The following is a 15,007-nucleotide window of genomic DNA, read 5'->3' as shown; positions in this document are numbered from 1 at the left end:
TTTTTTTTTTTTGAGACGGAGTCTTGCTCTGTGGCCCAGGCTGGAGTGCAGTGGCGCGATCTCGGCTCACTGCAAGCTCCGCCTCCCAGGTTCACGCCATTCTCCTGCCTCAGCCTCCGAGTAGCTGGGACTACAGGCGCCCGCCACCACGCCCGGCTAGTTTTTTGTATTTTTAGTAGAGACGGGGTTTCACCATGTTAGCCAGGATGGTCTCGATCTCCTGACCTCGTGATCCGCCCGTCTCGGCCTCCCAAAGTGCTGGGATTACAGGCTTGAGCCACCGCGCCCGGCAATGAATCTTTTCAAGTATATGTTTGATAATGTCTCACTTTGATTAGGCAAATTTATACACAATGTTTCCTTTTCAAAGCATTTTCAAAATGTACCATGGCAACTTAGCTTTTCTAAACAGAAGGGAAGTATAGACCCCTTCTTTTCATTGAAACTGAATTAAAAAGTAAAATCTGGCCGGGCACGGTGGCTCACGCCTGTAATCCCAGCACTTTGGGAGGCCAAGGCGGGCGGATCACGAGGTCAGGAGATTGAGACCATCCTGGCTAACATGGTGAAACCCCGTCTCTACTAAAAATACAAAAACTTAGCCGGTCGTGGTGGTGGGCACCTGTAGTCCCAGCTACTCCGGAGGCTGAGGCAGGAGAATGGCGTGAACCCGGGAGGCGGAGCTTGCGTGAGTCGAGATCGTGCCACTGTACTCCAGCCTGGGCAACAGAGCGAGACTCTGCCTTGGGGCGGGGGAGAAAAGTAAAATCTACCCATTAAGAAGATAGTTAAACTAAGATAGATAGATTGATTTTGAGGCAGGGTGAGGCAGGGTCTTACTCTATTGCCCAGGCCAGAGTGCAATGGTGTGATCTCAGCTCACTGCAGCCTCAACCTCCCTTGCTCAAATAATCCTCCTGCGTCAGCCTCCTGAGTAGCTGGGACTAAGGCATGCGCCACCACGCCCAGCTAATTTTTAATTTTTTTTTAGATATGCGGTCTTGCTCTGTCACAAACTGGTCTTGAACCCCTGGGCTCAAGCGATCCTTCCGCCTCAGCCTCTGAAACTGCTGGGGTTAAAGGTGTGAGCCACCACGCCCAGCCAAAACCAAGGTTTTAATTTGTACCCTTCACAAAGTTAATCTGTTTTTTTTTTTTTTTTTTTTTTTGAGATGGAGTTTCGCTCTTGTTGCCCAGGCTGGAGTGCAATAGCACAATCTTGACTCACTGCAACCTCTGCCTCCCGGGTTCAAGTGATTCTTCTGCCTCAGCCTCCTGAGTAGCTGGGATTACAGGCATGTGCCACCATGCCAGGCTAATTTTGTATTTTTAGTAGAGACACGGTTTGTCCATGTTAGTCAGGCTGGTCTCGAACTCCTGACCTTAGGTGATCCACGAGCCTCAGCCTCCCAAAGTGTTGGGATTATAGGCGTGAGTCACCGCGCCCAGTTTGTTTTTTTTTCTTTTAATGCATTATTCAAATTTTACTGCTAGTGTTATTCCTGACCAGATAATGATTAAAACTACTCCTGAATTTTTGAATGCTAGAGCATTGTGAGCATCATATGTATTTTGTGTTTCCATAGTTTTACAAAGGAAGAGCAAATACTCAAGAGAAAATTATAAAGAGAGCTCAAACGTATTTATTTATTTATTTATTTATTTATTTATTTATTTATTTATTTATTTTGAGACGGAGTCTGGCTGTGTCGCCCAGGATGGAGTGCAGTGGCGCGATCTCGGCTCACTGCAAGCTCCGCCCCCCGGGTTCAGGCCATTCTCCTGCCTCAGCCTCCGGAGTAGCTGGGACTACAGGCGCCGACACCGTGCCCGGCTCATTTTTTTTTTTGTATTTTTAGTAGAGACGGGGTTTCACCGTGGTCTCGATCTCCTAACCTTGTGATCCGCCCACCTCGGCCTCCCAAAGTGCTGGGATTACAGGCGTGAGCCACCACGCCCGGCCGACTTATTTAAAAGATGTCAAATGCTTATTATTTTTTCTCGCTCATCTCTCCAATGAGATTCTATAAAAAGTAGAATTTTGCCTGTGTGCAGTGACTCACACCTGTACTCCCAACACTTTTGGAGGCTGAGGTGGGAGGATCACTTGAGCTCAGGAGTTTGAGACCAGCCTGGGCATCATAAGCCTCATTTCTACAAATAATAAAAAAAAGCCGGGCATGGTGGCACACATCTCTGGTCCCAGCTACTTTGTAGGCTGAGGTGGGAGAATTGCTTGAGTCCAGGAGGCTGAGGCTGCAGTGAGTCATGATCACATCACTGCACTCTAACCTGCGCTATAGAGGGAGACCCTGTCTCAACAGACAAAAACGTGGAATATAAAGCCTAAACTAAATGCACTTTTCTCATGTGTATACTACTTACAAATTCTACTGTACTTAGAATCTTCAGGCTAACTCACTTTCAGAAAAAAATGTTCAACTGAGCCTTGGTTCAACCATCATTGTTATGATGGTTTCTTTTACCTTTGAGAATAGCATATGGAAGTGGGAGAGAGACTACAGGTGTGAGCCTCTGTGCCCGGCCACAACCTTCAATTATTAGGTAGTTGTTATATCTTTAGCCTTCCTAAGGATGTTATGTCTTCAAGCTTTCTAAGCCTTAACATTCAATGGTTTATGTCATATGTATCCTAAGTGACTTTTTCTGAGTCCCTTGTGTAAGAGACTATGTCTTTTATATTGTATATTGCTTAGGCACATAAATGGTAAGTTTGGCTAAATTTCTTCTTATTGACTCCAAGCATTCATTAATTATTAGACTCTAGTTTTGATATATATATATTTTTTAATTGTTTGAGACAGAGTCCGGCTCTGTCACCCAGGCTGGAGTTCAGTGGTGTGATCTTGGCTCACTGCAACCTCCACCTCCCAGGTTCTCCTGCCTCAGCCTCCCAAGTAACTGGGATTACAGGCACCCACCACCACAGCCGGCTAATTTTTTGTATTCTTTTTTTTTTCTAGTAGAGACAGGCTGGTCTGAAACTCCTGACCTTAAGTGATCCACTCACCTTGGCCTCCCAAAGTGTTGGGATTACAGGCATGAGCCACCATGCCTGGCCTAGTTCTGGTATTTTATGTTTGAAGATACCAATGTAACTCTAACAATACTTAAATATTTTTTTTTTTTTTTTTTTTTGAGACGGAGTCTCGCTCTGCCGCCCAGGCTGGAGTGCAGTGGCCGGATCTCAGCTCACTGCAAGCTCCGCCTCCCGGGTTCACGCCATTCTCCTGCCTCAGCCTCCTGAGTAGCTGGGACTACAGGCGCCAGCCACCGCGCCCGGCTAGTTTTTTGTATTTTTTAGTAGAGACGGGGTTTCACCGTGTTAGCCAGGATGGTCTCGATCTCCTGACCTCGTGATCCGCCCGTCTCGGCCTCCCAAAGTGCTGGGATTACAGGCTTGAGCCACCGCGCCCGGCCAATACTTAAATATTAATAATTGAGTCACAGCATATTGGGTTTCCCCAATATACATTAGATATGTTAAGTTTTTTTTTTTTTTTTTTTTTGAGACGGAGTCTCGCTCTGTCGCCCAGGCTGGAGTGCAGTGGCCGGATCTCGGCTCACTGCAAGCTCCGCCTCCCAGGTTCACGCCATTCTCCTGCCTCAGCCTCCCGAGTAGCTGGGACTACAGGCGCCCGCCACCTCGCCCGGCTAGTTTTTTGTATTTTTTAGTAGAGATGGGGTTTCACCGTGTTAGCCAGGATGGTCTTGATCTCCTGACCTCGTGATCCACCCATCTCGGCCTCCCAAAGTGCTGGGATTACAGGCTTGAGCCACCACGCCCGGCCAGATATGTTAAGTTTTAAAATGATTACAAAGGGCAATAAAAAAAATGAAGATAGCTCAAGAGAGTGGGAGAAAAGTTTGGAAGTCCCATATTGATCTGTAGGATGAAGGTACTGTACTGACTTAATGAGGGCTATTTTGAGATCTAGCCCAGATCTGAGAGCACTGTCTTATAGTTCATATTAAGAATATGGATTCATGGCCGGGTGTGGTAGTTCACACCTGTAATCCCAGCACTTGGAAAAACTGAGGCCTTAGGAGTTCAAGACCAGCCTGGGCAACAGAGTGAGACCCCCATCCCTACAAAAAATACAAAAATTAGCCAGGTGTGGTAGTTCACACCTATAATCCCAGCACTTTGGGAGGCTGAGGCAAGTGGATTGCTTGAGGTCAGGAGTTCAAGACCAGCCTGGGCAACATAGTGAGATCCCATCTCTACAAAAAAATACAAAAATTAGCCGAGTGTGGTGGCGCTCTGCACGCCTGTAGTCCCAGCTATTTGGGAGGGTGAGGTAGAAGGATCGCTTGAGCCAATGAGGTGGAGGCTGCAGTGAGCCAAGATCGTGCCACTCCACTCCAGCCTGGGTGACAGAATGAGACCCTGTGTAAAAAGAAGAAAAAAAAAAAAAGAGAATATGGATTCCTCACAAAAATCACAAAAGTGTAGTTAAACTCACATACCTAATTTTAGGTGGGGTTTGTACTATCCATCTTTAGAGACCTCAAAGCAACGAGTATGTTGAAATAATAGAATAGAGGACACGTTACGAATTAGGAGTCAAGCCAGTTATTCATATACCTATACAAAAGTGCCAGTTTTAAAAAAGCTGTAGGTCACGAGGTCAGGAGATAGAGACAACGGTGAAACCCCATCTCTACTAAAAAAATACAAAATATTAGCCAGGTGCAGTGGCGGGTGCTTGTAGTCCCAGCTGCTTGGGAGGCTGAGGCAGGAGAATGGCGTGAACTGGGGAGGTGGAGCTTGCAGTGAGCTGAGATCGTGCCACCGTACTCCAGCCTGGGCGACAGAGCCAGACTCCATCTCAAAAAAAAAAAAAAAAAAAAAGCTGTAGGAAGAGAGGATGTAAACAAATGCTGCTTATAAATCATTTTTCTTCAGGCAGTGGGTAAAATGAGTGATGCATAGGAATTTGAATTTCTACACTGGCTTACACTATCACATTTAATCATAACTATTGATTTTCTCAATAAAACATTTCTTTCTATAGAACACATTTATTATTTACCATAATCATGTTGTAATTTTTTGAAACATCCTCGTCTATCATAGTTTTAGATATGTTATTATTCATGGAGCTCATTTACTATTTCAAGGTTTTTTGATATTTAAACCTGTTTGGCAATTGAAATACCAAGCTCTGTTTTGTCAGGGTAACATGTTTACCACTTTTCACTTTCAGCCAGATTTTTTTTTTTTTTTTTTCTTGGAGATGGAGTCTTGCTGTGTCCCAGGCTGGAGTGCAATGGCGTGATCTCAGCTCGCTGCAACCTCCGCCTCCTGGTTTCAGGCAATTCTCCTGCCTCAGCCTCCCAAGTAGATGGGATTATAGGCATCCACAACCACACCTGGCTAATTTTTATTTTTTATTTTTTTAAATTTTTGGTAGGGATGGGGTTTCTCCATGTTGGCCAGGCTGGTCTCAAACTTCCGAACTCATTTGACCCACCCACCTTGGCCTCCCAAAGTGCTGAGGTTACAGGCGTGAGCCACTGCATCCCGCCCAGGTTTTTAAAGGAACAATTAGTGGATGAGCTGAAATTCCATTTGAATTGTGCATGTGTATATGCTCCCATATGTATTCATGTCAATGGCAGAAGTGGAAATGTATTAAACATCCTATAGACTCATTTGAGCTTGAAGTGATTTCCTAAAGGTTTTGCTGAAGTGATTACCTATGGTGAATCAATTTAACCCTGTCTCATGCATACAGGAAACCAATAGACGGTGTTTCGTTTAAGTGACCAAAGCTCATTTCCTGTCTGTCCCAGTTAAGGTGGACAACAGTTCAATTTTGGTGACTATAAAGAGGTTATCATGATCAATAAAATTAGAGCCTGCCGTGTCAAGTATATTCACTACCATAGAATAGAAAACAAATTTAGATGCTACTGTTAAGCATTCTGCTTGTAAGCAGATTTATTTAAGATCGGAAAACCAAATGAAGATTTTTACTCATTTTTCTCTGAATGCCCAACTGCATTTCTCTGAATATTTACCTGCCATAACGATATGGGTTCTTTTCCTTTTTTTATTCTTTATTCTTTTTTTTTTGAAACGGAGTCGCGCTCTGTTGCCCAGGCTGGAGTGCAATGGCACAATCTCGGCTCACTGCAACCTTCGCCTCCTGGGTTCAAGTTATTCTACTGCCTCAGCTTTCCGAGTAGGTGGGATCACAGGCGCCCGCCACCACGCCCAGCTAATTTTTGTATTTTCAGTAGAGACGGGGTTTCACCAGGTTGGCCAGGCTGGTCTCGAACTCTTTACCTCAGGTGCTCTGCAGGCCTTGGCCTCCCAAAGTGCTGAGATTACAGGCGTGAACCACCGCGCCAGGCCCCCAGATACCAGTTCTTGTTCTCCAGTATTATTTTGTTGACTTTTACCTCAACCAATTCAAATGTTTTCAAACCCCAAATCACCCAGACACAATAAATGAGGTCTCTTTTCTTATCCATAGTGTCGGTATGAAAGTTTATTTTGAGGATTTTTTTCTTCTTTTTTTTGAGACGGAGTCTAGCTCTGTCGCCAGGCTGGAGTGCAGTGGCGCGATCTTGGCTCGCTGCAACCTCCGCCTCCCGGGTTCCAGTGATTCTCCTGCCTCAGCCTCCCGAGTAGCTGGGACTACAGGCATACGCCACTACACCCGGTTAATTTTTGTATATTTATTTATTTATTTATTTATTTATTTATTTATTTATTATTTTTGGGACGGAGTCTCGCTCTGTCGCCAGGCTGGAGTGCCATTGGAGTGCAATAGCACAATCTTGGCTCACTGCAATCTCCGCCTCCCGGTTCAAGCAATTCCCCTGCCTCATCCTCCCGTGGAACTGGGACTACAGGCCCGCGCCACCACCCCCAGCCAATTTTTTGTATTTTAGTAGAGACGGGGTTTCACCATGTTGGCCAGGATGGTCTCCATCTCCTGACCTCGTGATCCGCCCGCCGGGGCTTCCCAGAGTGTTGGAATTACAGGTGTGAGTCACTGCGCCCGGCCTATTTTGAGTTTTGAGTGGAGGATTAGTCTTCTTCCTTCCCGAACTTGATTATGGGCTCCCTTTAGCCTTTTTCTTTGTTTTCTGTTTTGTTTTGTTTTGTTTTCCTTTTCCCGAGGCGCGGTCTCAAGAGGTCCTGAGAACATGTGCCCTACTCTCTGTTTTAAGGATTAAAGTAAGTGTCGAGTTACACTGAATCTTTTTTGCCTCTTCCATTTGGCTAGGTTAATTCCAGACCTTACACAAACACGTGCAGCTCTTACAAAATATAGGTGAAGACAAACATTTTTCTAACCATTCGTCTTCATGGGCTGTCACAGGAGAACTAAGTGCATGAAAAAGCTTTCACAACATTGAAGGAAATTAAAAAAATCTGGTTGAAACACAATTAAAAATCCACAAGAGGGAGATGCTTGCTAAACCGTTAGAAAACAATTCCTTCGAGGCACCTGAGAGAGGAGCCTTACTTACAGCCACTGGGTCAGCCACGGGATTGAGGGTGGGAGGGAGCAGGAGTATATAGAGATGGGGGGCTTGGTGGAGGAGTACAGTTGAAGGGAAAAGCGGGATGGGTTTCGTGCCTCTGGCAGCGAAGCGTGTACTCGGTCTAAGATCTTGGGCAGAAGGTAAGAGCGTGTTGCCAAAGGAGAGCGGAGTGCTCCCGATATATCTCCTGGTAGTCCCAGAAGAAATGCGGGGGGGTTGCTTTGAAGGCACTTCCGCTTAGCAACCCCACGCGGTTGCTAAGGAGGGGGCAGCCGTGGGGATAACCCGGAAGTGATGGTGTCAGTTTATCGCTGCCTGCGCAAGGTTTGTCCTATTAGGCGCGCCAGGGTACTCTGCGGCTCCGGGACGAGGGCGGGGCCACGCTAGTGGTTCCGGTTCGGCTCCAGCCGCCCCTCGGGTCCTAGCCTTCCCCCTCCCCTCCGGCTTCTCCCCTCCCTCCCGCTCCTGGGAAAGAGAGAAACCACCGCTGCGGGTGGGTAGAGAAGCCCTCCGCGCCTCGGGGAGGGGACCGGGCCCGCCTCATTTGCGCCTTGCAGCACTGCTGGATCAGGTACCTGCGCCGGCTTCGACGGGGTTCTGTAGGCTGAAGTCAGAGCGTGTGTGTGTGTGTCTGAGGGGATTGGTGGGGGGCCCTTTCCTGGGTGTGGGTGGGGGACGCCGGGATCCCGGATGGGGCGCAGTCTGGCGTTTGTGTCTGTGGAGGGTTGCGGGGGCGGAATGGAGGGGCTGAGGGACACGGCGGGTGGAGAGTTTCGGTTAGCTGGGTAGAGGTAGGCGGAGGAGGCGCCCCTTCCGAGAAAGCCGACTTCGGCCGTTGTGGACCGGGAGTTTGCCACCTGGAGGGCTTACTTTGCAAGGGGGAGCATCCTCCGGGAGCCAAAAGGAGGGCACAGATCTCGTCAGGGTGGCTGGGGCAATCCCGTGGTTCCATTGCCCTCTTTCCCTACCCACTCCGCTGGGACAGAGCTGGACTTCCAGGGTTGTGGGGGTTCTGAGTCGGCTGGGCACCGCGGGGAGCCGCCCTTGCGGAGCTAGGGCACAAGAGTGGGTAATGAGACCTCCCTCTACTCAACTTCCGTGCGCTTCCCCCACTTCTTCCTTTACTGTTCCCTCGCCCCCACGTCCTACAGGAGCAGTGTCCCCCAAGTGGGCAGGCATCACATTGTAAAAGAGAGTGAAACTGGGCTTGTTACCCCTAAATTATACTTAAGATGTTTGGAAAGTGCCTGAATGACATATTCAACCAAGTCTCCCAGCTCGATATTAATTTAGGTGTAAATTACCTTAGAAAAGTTGAATTCTGAAAAGCATTTAACAATAGGCTAGTCCAGGTGTAACCTTGTGTAGTAGTTGTACGTGTTTATTTTTTAAAAAGGGACTGAGGAAACCATAGAGATGTATTAGAGGTCTAGGCAAGACATGTTGAGGCAAGGCTTTTCCAACCTCTTTCTTACCTGCCAGTAAACCTGCCCTAATTTAAATGAAGTAGAAAGATCCTCTTCATTTTTGTTTCAATCAATGACTGAATGCTAGGTGCTGTGTAGTGATGTCTCAGAATAGATATGTGAATTTTCAGAGAGAAAATGAATATTCTGCTGTTGAGCCTGTGTCTTAATCTTTTAAGGAGATAATTGTGGTCAAGTGGAAGTATTGGCTTTCAGGCAGATAAATCTTGGGTTGAACCTAGACTATGCCAGTTGCTAGTTACTGATCTTGGGCAAGTCATGGAACGAACCTACCAGAGCTTCCGTTTCCTCATAAGTAATATGAGTTGAAATTCTTACCTGTGTTATAAGTAACCACCCATTTTAAACGGAACCACCTTTGAATTACAAGGTAAATTATCATCATTAACCGTACACAGTCAAGGCAGCCCAGTTTTGTGAAACGAGGTTTGAGATAGGAAGGCAACTGGATAATACTTCAAAAAAACGTATACAATAGGACTTTCAGTGTCTTCTCGAAATTGATCATAAGTAGCATGAAATTCAATTATCAGTAGTTTCTTAAAATTCAAAATAATAAAGTAGAATGTGACCCATTTATTGAAACGAGCAAAATATATTTTATAGGTTTTTCTCAGCTACACCATATTGGTGTTTATAGTATAGATTAACACAGAATACATGAAAAAGTAATATATGTAAATCTTAACATCACATGTCTCTTTAAAGAGAATTAAGACTGGGGTGTAAAATAGAAAGTACTTTTTTTGTTTGTTTGTTTGTTTGAGAAGCAGTCTTGCTCTGTCACCCAGGCTGGAGTGCAGTGGCGCGATCTCGGCTCACTGCAACCTCAGCCTCCAGGATTCAAGCGATTCTCCTGCCTCAGCTTCCTGAGTAGCTGGGATTACAGGCGCCTGCCACTATGCCGAGCTAATTTTTTTGTATTTTTAGTAGAGACAGGGTTTCACCGTGTTGGTCAGGTTGATCTTGAACTCTTGACCTTGTAATCCACCCGACTCAGCCTCCTGAAGTGCTGGGATTACAGGTGTGAGCCACCGTGCCCGGCCTACTTGTAATTTTAAGATGAAAATCATCATCATCATCTTAGGCGGCGGCGGCAGCAGCAGCAGCAGCAGCAGCAGCATCTCTCATTTCAATTAGATTTACACTACTAGAAAAACTTATATAATATTCAGAAAATAAATGAAAATTGAATAAATTTCTGCCTTTAAATCATTCCTTATTACAATATGGAAATAAATCCAAGAAACATGAAGTCTGTTTTTTATTTATTTTTAGTGACAAGGTCTTTCTCTGTCACTTAGGCCAGAATGAGTACACTGGGGCAATTATACTCACTGCAACCTCAAACCCCTGGGCTCAAGTAATCCTCCTGTGTCGCCCTTCCAAAGTGTTAAGATTACAGGTGTGAACCATCTCACCCAGCCCATGAAGTCTTTTTCTTTTTTTTTTTTGGAACGGAGTCTCACTCTCACCCAGGCTGGAGTGCGGTGGCACAATTTCGGCTCACTGAAACCTCTACCTCCCGGGTTTAAGCGATTCTTCTGCCTCAACCTCCGGAGTAGCTGGGATTACAGGCACATGCCACCACACCCGGCTAATTTTTTTGTATTTTTAGTAGAGACGGGGTGTTACCATGTTAGCCAGGATGGTATCGATCTCCTGATCTCATGATCCACCTGCCTCGGCCTCCCAAAGTGCTGGGATTACAGGCATGAGCCACCGTGCCTGGCCGAAGTCTTTATACTCATTTGTTTTGTGGATTTAAAATAATATAGTTATGTGTCATCTATTATATGTCAGATTTTCAGCTAATGTAGTTTGCTTTTTGAGGTGACTTATAGTTAGTAATTTTCAAATGTAATTTATACTCAGAGGTCAAAAATCAAATAACTTGCTGTAATAATAGATGTTTGTGAGAATACAAAGTTTGTAATTCAGTATGACCTTTTTTGAGAAGTTCATAGGTTTTGTGTACATTTGTGAGAAATTCTCTTTTCTTTTTTTTTAGGCAGAGTCTTACTCTGTTGCCCAGGCTGGAGTGCAGTGCCCAGGCTGGAGTGCAGTGGCGCAATCTCTGCTCACTGCAGCCTCTGCCTGCTAGGTTCAAGCAGTTCTCCCACCTCAACCTTCCAAGTAGCTGGGACTACAGGTGTGCGCCACCATGTCCAGCTAATTTTTGTGTTTCTAGTAGAGAAGGAGTTTCACCATGTTGGCCAGGCAGGTCTCGAACTCCTAACCTCAAGTGATCCGCCAGCTTTGGCTTCCCAAAGTGCTGGGATTACAGGCATGAACCAACACACACAGCCCTGAGGAATTTTCGAGTATATTTCTTCCCCGTATCTCTTTTATAAAGAGTTGAAATTAGGCCGGGCCCGGTGGCTCATGCCTGTAATCCCAGCACCTTGGGAGGCCGAGGCAGGCGGATCACCTAAGGTCAGGAGTTCGAGACCAGCCTGAGCAACATGGAGAAATCCCATCTCTACTAAAAATACAAAATTAGTCAGGCGTGATGGCGCATGCCTGTAATCCCAGCTACTCGGGAGGCTGAGGCAAGAGAATCACTTGAACCCGGGAGGCGGAGGTTGCGGTGAGCCGAGATTGCGCCGTTCACTGCATCCTGGGCAAGAGCAAAACTCCATCTCAAAAAAAAAGAAAAAAGAAGAGTTGAAATTACGTTTTGTGATAGTTACAGATTTTTGGTAAGGTTATTCAGCTTTCTAAATGGCTCTTCTGAGAGTGTAAGATCTGTATATATCTAAGTTTTTTGCTATGTTTTATTTTTTATTTTTATTTTTATTTTTTTTGAGATGGAGTCTTGCTCTGTCACCCATGCTGGAGTGCAGTGGCACTATCTTGGCTCACTGCAACCTCCACCTCCTGGGTTTAAGCAATTCTACTGCCTCAGCCTCCTGAGTAAGCTGGAACTACAGGCATGTGCCACCACGCTGGCTAATTTTTGTACTTTTAGTAGAGATGGTGTTCACCATGTTGGCCTTGCTGCTCTCGAACTCGTGACCTCAGGTGATCCACCCACCTCGGCCTCCCAAGGTGCTGGGATTACAGGTGTGAACTACTGTGCCCGGCCTGCTGTGTTTTCTTGTATCATTTTTTATCATCCTTTAAATCTTGAAGTTGAGATCGTATGCTTTGGTAAAGCTCTCAGAAACTCTCACTTTTTCCCCTGTTGTCTTCTCAAACTTTAATACTGTATTAATATTTTTAAAAATCTTTTTTATATTTGAGATGGAGTCTCTGTTGCCCAGGCTGGAGTGCAGTGGTGTGATCTTAGCTTAGTGCAGCCTCTGCCCCCCAGGTTCAAGCACCCCTCCTGCCTCAGTCTCCTGATTTACTGGGATTACAGGTGTGCGCCACCATACCCAGCTAATTTTTGTATTTTTAGTGGAGATGGGGTTTTGCCATTTTGACTACGCTGGTCTCGAACTCCTGGCCTCAAGTGATCGACCCGCCTCGGCCTCCCAAAGTGCTGGGACTACAGGCATGAGCCACTGTGCCTGGCCCAATAATCTATTAATTTTGATATAAGAGATAGGGTACTAGCTGCTAGAGTGAAAAATTCTATTTTAATTGTGTGCAATGAATAGAGACGGTTAGAGATTTCTCAATGACCACTTCCTCTCAAAGTCTGTGGCCATTCCAAGGATCTTTGCAGTTAGTTGTCAGTTAGGGAATTTGCTTGTCAGGAAATCTGAAAATGACTAAACCTTTGTTTATTATCTATCTCTTGGATGACCTCAGAAAGTTTTAGGAAAGATTAGAAAGGTTTATATATGTACCATATACTAGAATTAGATAATGAACAAAATGCAGCTAAATTTATTGGTGCTATAAAATCAGGAGTGAGTTACTGTGAAAATGTTATTAAAAAGTCCAGGCAGTGCTTTCTTTTTACTCAAACCAAATGAGTATTCTTCCAGAGCTTATTTTTATTTTAAAGCACATTTCTTTTATGGAGCTGTGATTTAGTCTCTAATAAGGATAAATAATCATTGTAAGGAAAAAAAGGCTGGTGTCATAGATTTTAATACTACATATTGATAGAAACTGCTTCGGTGGTTTTAGATAAGTGTATTTTCCTGAAAGAACTTTTGAATTTGTGGAATGATAGTTTTTCTCTTTTTAACAGCTAACTTGTCTTTACTCATTTCTGCCCAATATAGAAGCTCTGAGAAGCTGGGAGGAAAAAAAAAAAAAAAAAGAATGAATTTACTTCAGAATTACCATTTTAAGTTTTGGAGATTACTTATTTGGAGAGCAAAATTGGATTTTGACATTATTGGGATTGTGTTCAAGATGGACTCAGGAAAAAAAACTTAGATGCCATCTGTTTCAGATTCCTTCTCTTCCAACCCCTTTTATGTTTTATGGCTTTGTGTTCATCAGATTATTTTGTAAAAATAAAAATCCTCAGTAGATTTAGGTTATATAATATCAGCTCTATCAGTGAACATGTAACCAAAGATCTTGCATTTTTATATTGAGTTATACAGGATGATGACAGATATTGTTTAAAGTTAATTGTTATTTCAAACTATATGAATGGTAGCTTCATGCATCTTTAATTCTCACTGTTCACTTGATAAACCATTTTTGTAAGAAGTGTTTAACATAGTCCACTTGTTGATGGAAATTGCTTAAAAAATTGATAAAAAGATATTTTAGATTAAAGCTTTATTCACTTGATGTCTTAAAACCAGAAGAGAAGCTTCTTCTGAGGATTTTTAACTTAAAATAAGCTTACTTAAATTTACTCTCTCAGTAGTGGATTTTATCTTACCTCTGTGCCAGTTGCTTAGTTTTCATCTAAATGTGTGCACATAGTTGGCACTTTTCATTTGGGGTTTTTTAAATTTTTAAATTTTTTTTTTTTTTTTTTTTTTTAAATTTTTAGGGACGAGGGTCTCAGTGTGTTGCTCAGGCTGGTCTTGAACTCCTGAGCTCGAGTGATCCTTCCACCTCAGTCACCTGAGTAGCTGGGATTACAGGTGCTAACCACCATGCTAGGTTCATTTTGGATCTTAATTCTGAGGGCAGGCTTTTGGGTTACCAAGCTGTAAAAGACCAAACTTGCTGAAGTTATAACCTTAACTTAGCAGACCAGAAAGACTCAATCATCTCTGAGAAACTGTGAAATAGCACTAGTGTGGTATCCCAGAAATGGCCTAAAGAGAGAGCCATCTGGATAGAAGAGAAGCCATGCTTTGTCTGCAGCAGGAATGTTCTGATGAGGTAGAAAGACAGATGGACTGTCCCCACACTAATGTAGTCTGTCTCTCACCTGGAAGCTCCAAGTGGGGAGTGTAGTTATAGTGGGGGTTGGGGTGCTAGGGGTGGCAATTATTCCTTAATAATCTCTCACCCATCACATTAGAAGTGTGGAAATACTGAGAAGAGGGATATTCTCTTAGTTTTTGCCTTTCCCAAAGATGTCAGATGAACAGGTAGCCATTGCCCTTGCCACCAAAGGGGAGAAGCCTGGGTACCGGGTAAGTCTGTCAGAGAGCTGCAGTTTGATGTCTCCATCAAAATGCTACATAAATTTGCCAGGGAACAGTAGCATTGGATCCCAGTGGATTTCTGCTGCTTATACATTCTAACTCCTTAGCCTAGAAAAAGGGGCATTTAGGACTTTCTGAATGAAAGTTATACATTTACTTCTCTCTTGATACTTTTTTTTTTTTTGAGGTGGAGTTTCGCTCTTGTTGCCCAGGCAGGAGTGCAGTGGTGCGATCTCGGCTCACTGCAACCTCCACATCCCGAGTTCAGGCAATCCTGCCTCAGCCTCCTGAGTAGCTGGGATTACAGGTGCCCACCACCACACCTAGCTAATTTTTTGTATTTTTAGTAGAGACGGGGTTTCACCACGTTGGCCAGGCTGACGGTCTCGAGCTCCTGACCTCAGGTGATCCACCCGCCTCGGCCTCCCAAAGTGCTGGGATTACAGGTGTGAGCCACTGTGCCTGGGCAATAAA

At 44.7% G+C, this 15,007-nt stretch overlaps 2 protein-coding genes across 4 annotated transcripts in view; both read left to right on the top strand.

Moving 5' to 3' along the window:
• Positions 1 to 15,007, top strand: part of PCLAF (PCNA clamp associated factor) — a 113,489-nt gene that overhangs the window by 19,948 nt on the left and 78,534 nt on the right. The gene's annotated exons all lie outside the window — the stretch shown is intronic.
• The window catches only part of CSNK1G1 (casein kinase 1 gamma 1), a 230,780-nt gene continuing 223,599 nt past the window's right edge, over positions 7,827 to 15,007 (top strand). Inside the window, exon 1 of the mRNA XM_025389534.1 lies at positions 7,827 to 8,098. The gene's annotated coding sequence lies outside the window, so the exon portion shown is untranslated. The remainder of the gene's footprint in view (positions 8,099 to 15,007) is intronic.

The sequence above is a fragment of the Theropithecus gelada genome, chromosome 7a (assembly GCF_003255815.1).
Source record: "Theropithecus gelada isolate Dixy chromosome 7a, Tgel_1.0, whole genome shotgun sequence".
Lineage (NCBI taxonomy): Eukaryota > Metazoa > Chordata > Mammalia > Primates > Cercopithecidae > Theropithecus > Theropithecus gelada.
This window is presented reverse-complemented; position numbering and strand designations above follow the sequence as displayed.